At 39.2% G+C, this 6,000-nt stretch overlaps 1 protein-coding gene and 1 pseudogene across 3 annotated transcripts in view; both read left to right on the top strand.

The window, feature by feature from the left end:
- Nkain2 (sodium/potassium transporting ATPase interacting 2) overlaps positions 1 to 6,000 on the top strand; it is a 1,076,406-nt gene that overhangs the window by 801,842 nt on the left and 268,564 nt on the right. The window lies entirely within an intron of this gene.
- LOC110338450 overlaps positions 1 to 6,000 on the top strand; it is a 166,170-nt pseudogene that overhangs the window by 105,304 nt on the left and 54,866 nt on the right.

The raw sequence follows: 6,000 nt of genomic DNA, 5'->3' as shown, positions 1-6,000 counted from the left end.
GAAGAGAGGCCCCTTGGTCTTATAAACTTTATATGACCCAGCACAGGGGAAGGCCAGGGCCAAGTAGTGGGAGTGGGTAGGTAAGGGAGCAGGGGCAGGGGTGGGGTATAGGGAACTTTCGGGATAGCATTTGAAATGTAAATAAAGAAAATAATAATAAATAAAAAAAAATGGAAAAAAAATGACTCCAGGGTTGGGCGGTGGTGGGACATGCCTTTAATCCCAGCACTTGGGAAGCTGAGGCAGGCAGATTTCTGTGTTCGAGGCCAGTCTGGTCTACAGAGTGAGTTCCAGGACAGCCATGGCTACAGAGAGAAACCCTGTCTCAAAAAAAAAAAAAAAAAAAAAAAAAAGAAAAAGAAAAAGAAAAAGAAAAAGAAAAAAAATGCCTCCAAAATACATGAGACAAAGGAAAAAGAACCACCAAAGATTCCATTGAGTTTGTTTTGTGTTGGCCATCTAATGCTGGGTATGGGGTCTGCATTTAAGACTGGTTTGTAGAAGAGAAGACAGAAAGATTGTTAAGAGTCAAAGAGGATGGAGAGCACCCAGGGGACAAAGTCCTTTCAAAGTATCAGGGCAGGATGGATATGAACTCACAGACACTGAGGCAGCATATGCAGTTCTGTATTAGGTGGAGTCCCCATGCCGAGAGCAAAAGGAGATAAAAGGAATGTTTCTGTTTCAAACAGAAGTGTCAAAGAAAAGAATCTGAGTCGTATTCCTATAAAATGAATTAGCTGTGTTCTCAGAGAACATGATACGCACTTGAAATTTTCTAGGAATGAATAAAAATGGCTGTCACTTGGAGGTGAACTTAAATATGATACCACAGATAACATTTGAACTTTCAAACAAAAATTAGAACTTTGACTTAATTTCTTTCAGCCACATGCTATTACTGAGTCCTTCCAGGCATGGAGATGTCGATATCTTCTATTTTTAGAAATACTAAAATTATGCTTCTTGATAAAATGTAAAATATATGGAAAGCTCCAAGCTCAGTGATGTTACAATTTTCAAATTATCAATGTCTGATTTATTGAAATAATAAGTTGTCATAAAAATATATGCACAGATCAAGATACATTGATGAATTTGGATGTAACTATAAAAACTTCATTCATAAAATTGTGACTGTTTTCACATCAGTCCTTAAGAGCTAACACTTTTTGAATTTTCTATAGATCAAAGAAGTAATTTTTATTATTGCAAAACATTTCATGCAACATATTTTGATCATGTTTTTTTCCTCTCTCAACTCCTACTAGATCCTCCGCACTTCACTATTTATACAATTCCACACCCTTTCTACATATGCAAAAATTTAGTCATAAGTAATTATAGTTTTAATATAAGATTTAAAATTAAAACCTGATAGAAGAAAGCATAAGGAACAATACTTATTATTTTAGGCAAAATTTATTTCTTTGAGTTTTCTTTATATGTTTTTTCTTACATGTGTTAGAGAACCCAGGGCACCAGACAAAGATCTTGTTGGCCAAGCTACATCTGCAGTGCCTCAAAGAGTTCTTAAATGAGACACCAGAGCAAAATACATCTTAAAAGCCATGACAAAAATGTACTCCATCAGCAACTGAATATCTGCACTTCTCCAAAATAAGTGAGCCAATATAAGAGAAATACCTTCAAGATACAGTACTAAACAACTATAATATATCAAGAATTTTCAATTCCAGTCCCACAAGATGGCTCAATGAGCACAGGCGCTATCCACTAAGTCTGGCAACCTGAGATCAAGCTCTACAGGGTGTAAAGAGAGAATTGATTCCTAAAGGTGCTCCTTTGGTATCTGTGGAATACTGTTGCGGGGAATATTAAAAACAACAGCAAGTTCCTGCACTCGACCCAGCTACTCTCAGCCCTAGCCAGCAGTCTTCCTCGCTAGTTCTTACGTCGTGGAGACTCTCTGACTCAGAGCTCCAAAATCTCTTGACCCAGCTCGCTACGTTCCCACTGGTGGGTCGCTACCACGCCAGCCCCATGCTTCAAAACCCCCATGAACTCACTGTACCTTTCTCTCTTGAACCCTGACAAGGTGCCAAGAGAAGGAAAACACAACACAAACTTAGTTCAGAAACAACAGTAACTCAGTCACTGGGAACAGCAACTAAAATCCTAATCTTGTAAACCTTATTAAACTTATATCCTCTGGTGGCAAATTCTGGTGTATCCTACATCTTGTACTCACACCATCCCCATTCAAAAGGTCCTAACTCTCTCCTGCTTCCTCTCTTCCTCCATCCAACCTGGAAATCCTGCCTATTCACCTGGTAACTGGCTCTTTTATTCATTAGGGGATGGTTCACAAGAAGTCATCTGAATAAATGACTCATTCCTTGTTCACAGTCCCTCCCAGGAGAGCTGAATTAGCATCAAAATGCAAGCAACCCCAGTGCTACCCACAAAAGAATACATACATATCCACAGACACACATAAATAAATGTAATATAATTTAATATTTTTCCAATGTCAAAAAGAATATAAAAATGCCAAAATTTAAAACATTCGCAAAGTATTTTATCAGATCATTCCCTCAAGAAAATAGACAATGAATCAAGTTATTGTATGATAAATACCCAAAATTATTAGTGAAATGGAAATTAAAAGCATGAGTTATTAGTTCATGTTTATTAAAATGCTTAAATTTTTAATTAAAAAGTAAAGGCAATGATTTAAAGTAGTAGGAAGTAACCAAAATAAATGGAATGCATGTATCAGAATACAAATTGGTACAGCAATTTGAAAGAGTTTGATATTTTAATAAAGTTTAATATACAACTATCATTATAAACCAGCCATTCTATTTGAAAATATTTACTTATTTTATGTAAACCTTTATAGTCATGTAGAAACCTATATATAGATATTGCCAGTAGCTTTTTAAATAATTATCAACACCCAGAAATCATCCAAATGTCCACTAACTAATGAATCATTAAATTGTGATAATTTCTTACAATGAAATATTACTAAATAACAAAAGGCATCAGGGTATACCGACAGGAATAAGTCTCTTATATATTATGGTGGGAAAGAAACTGGGCTTTAAAAGGGATATGATTCCATGTATTTTGTTTTAGTTCTACGAGATTGTGAAAAATGCAGAATCATGAACAGAGAAAACTAGAATGGAAAGAAATATTGACTAGAAAGAACAGAAATTGTAGAGGTGATAGGCCTCTTCTGCCTGCCGCCCTGAGTATCACATGTTATACTTCATGGATTTAATCCTTTCAAAATGACTACTGAGACATAATCTACCTATAAAGAATAAAGCTTTATAGGCAGGAACCTAGCATGGCTGTCCTCTGGGAGGCCCCACAAGCAGCAGACTGAGGCAGATGCAGATACTTATACCCAACCATTGGACTGAGGTCAGAGACCCTTATGGAGGAACTAGGAGAAGGATTAAAAAGCTAAAGGAAAAGACCAGCTGTCTCAACTAACCCATACCCCTGGGAGCTCCCAGAGACTAAGCCACCAACTAGGCATATATGGGTTGGTCCAAGAGCCTCGGCACATATATAGTAGAAGACTGCCTGGTCTGACCTCAGTGAAAGATGTTCCTAATCCTCAAGAGACTTGAGGACCCAGGGAAGGGAGATGCCCAGGGGGAGGGGGAACACCCTCTTGGAGGAAAGGGGGAAGGGAAATGGGATGAGGAACTGTGACAGGGGAATGACCACTGGAATGTAAATAAATAAAATGATTGATAAAAAATAATAAAGATTTTATTTCTCTATTCTTTTATCTTTATTGTGCATAAATTTAGCTTGCACATATGTAAGGTACCACATGTGTGTTTAGTACCCAAAGAGGATGTTGGTTTCCCTGGAACTGGAGTTACAGATGCTTGTGAGCCCTGCATGTTCACAAACCTAGGTATGATATAAAAGCACCAAGTTCTCTTAACCACTGAGCCATCTCCCCAGCTCCAGTAATTTAGACTAAGGGGTTAAACAGGAGAAAGAGGCGAATCCCTCCCTGACTCATGCCAATGACTACAAACACCCGAGAATGCACCGCTGACTTGTGGGACAAGAAAATCAGAAGCTTTGTTCAAACTAAACAACCGGTCTGTGCGTCTGTGTGCGTCTGTACTGCTGAGACCTAGGGAAGAGGCCGCCCAAGAGAAGCATCAGAGGAGCTGAGCCTGACTTGGATCAGGCAATCACCTTACCACCACTGGAAAAGATGCAGAAAGAGATTACATTAATATTGGGGGAGAACCTCTCCTTGTAGGAAACATTAAGGAGAAAGAAAACTCCTCTACTCACATTATCAGTCATCCTCTCTTTAAAACTTTAAACCTTTTTTTTTTATTAGATATTTTCTTTATTTTCATTTCAAATGTTATCCTCTTTCCTGGTTTCCCCTTTGAAACCCCCCTATCCCCTGCCCCTCCCCCTTCTCGCCAAACAACCCACTACTGCTTCCTGGCCCTATCGTTCTCCTATACTAGGGAATAGAACCTTCACAGGACCAAGGACCGCTCCTGCTATTCATGACCAACTAGGCCATCCTATGCTACTTATACAGCTAGAGCCATGAGTCCCACCATGTGTTTTCTTTGGTTGGTGGTTTAGTCCGAGGAAGCTATGGGGGTACTGGTTAGTCCATATTGTTGTTCTAAGGAGCAAATCCCTTCAGCTCCTTGGGTACTTTCTCTAGCTCCTCCATTGGAGACCTTGTGCAAAGGATGGCTGTGAGCATCTACATCTGAATATGTCAGGCACTGGCAGAGCCTCTCAGGAGACAGCTATATCAGGCTCCTGTCAGCAAAGCACTTGTTGGCATCCACAATAGTGTCTGGGTTTGGTGATTGTATATAAGATGGATCCCCAGGTTGGGCAGTCTCTGTATGGTCATTCCTTCAGTGTCTGCTCCACACTTTGTCTCTGTAACTCGTTCCATGAGTATTTTGTCCCCCCTTCGAAGAAGGACCAAAGTATCCACACTTTGGTCTTCCTTCTTCTTGAGTTTCATGTGGTTTATGAATTGTATCTTGGATATTCCGAGCTTCTGGGCTAATATCAACTTATCACTGGGTGCATATAATGTATGTTCTTTTGTGATTGGGTTATGTCACTCAGGATGATATCCTCCAGATTCATTCATTTGCCTAAGAATTTCATAAATTCATTGTTTTTAATAGCTGAGTATACTCCATTGTGTAAATGTACCACATTTTCTGTGTCCATTCCTCTGTTGAGGGACATCTGTGTTCTTTCCAGCTTCTGGCTATTATAATTAAGGCTGATATGAACATAGTGGAACATGTGTCCTTATTACATGTTAGAGAATCTTCTGGGTATATGCCCAGGAATGGTATTGCTGGATCGTCTGATAGTACTATGTCCAATTTTCTGAGGAACCACCAAACTGATTTCCAGACTGTTTGTAACAGCTTGTAATCCCACCAGCAATGGAGGAGTGTTCCTCTTTCTCCACATCCTTGCCAGCATCTGCTGTCACCTGAGTTTTTTCTTAGCCATTCTGACAGGTGTGAGGTAGAATCTCAGGGTTGCTTTGACTTGCTTTTCCTTGATGACTAAGGATGTTGAACTTTTTTTTTTTTTTTTTTTTTTTTTTTTTGTGCTTCTAATCCATTCGGTATTCCTCAGTTTAGAATTCTTTGTTTAGCACAGTACCCCATTTTTTAATAAGGGTATTTGGTTCTCTGGGTTCTAACTTCTTGAGTTCTTTGTATATATATATATATATCTTTTGAGAGCTAACAAAGCACAACCAACAGATCTTTTAAAAGAGGGGTGGACAAGGAGGAAGAGAGAGAGAGGAGGAGAAAGGGGAGGGGGAGGGGAGGGGGAGGAGGAATGTTAGTAGTTTGTAGCCAATCGTCCTAATTACACCTTCCTCTAAAAACTCATCTTCCTTCATGAAGTTACTAAAGGACCATTCTAAACTGCTCACAAATACTCCAAGGAACTGTGCAGAGGAGTGGTTACCAGCCTTCC

Source organism: Mus pahari, chromosome 21, assembly GCF_900095145.1.
Source record: "Mus pahari chromosome 21, PAHARI_EIJ_v1.1, whole genome shotgun sequence".
Taxonomy (NCBI): Eukaryota; Metazoa; Chordata; class Mammalia; order Rodentia; family Muridae; genus Mus; species Mus pahari.
The sequence above is the reverse complement of the archived record's forward strand: the minus strand, read 5'-3'. Positions and strand labels throughout refer to the sequence as shown.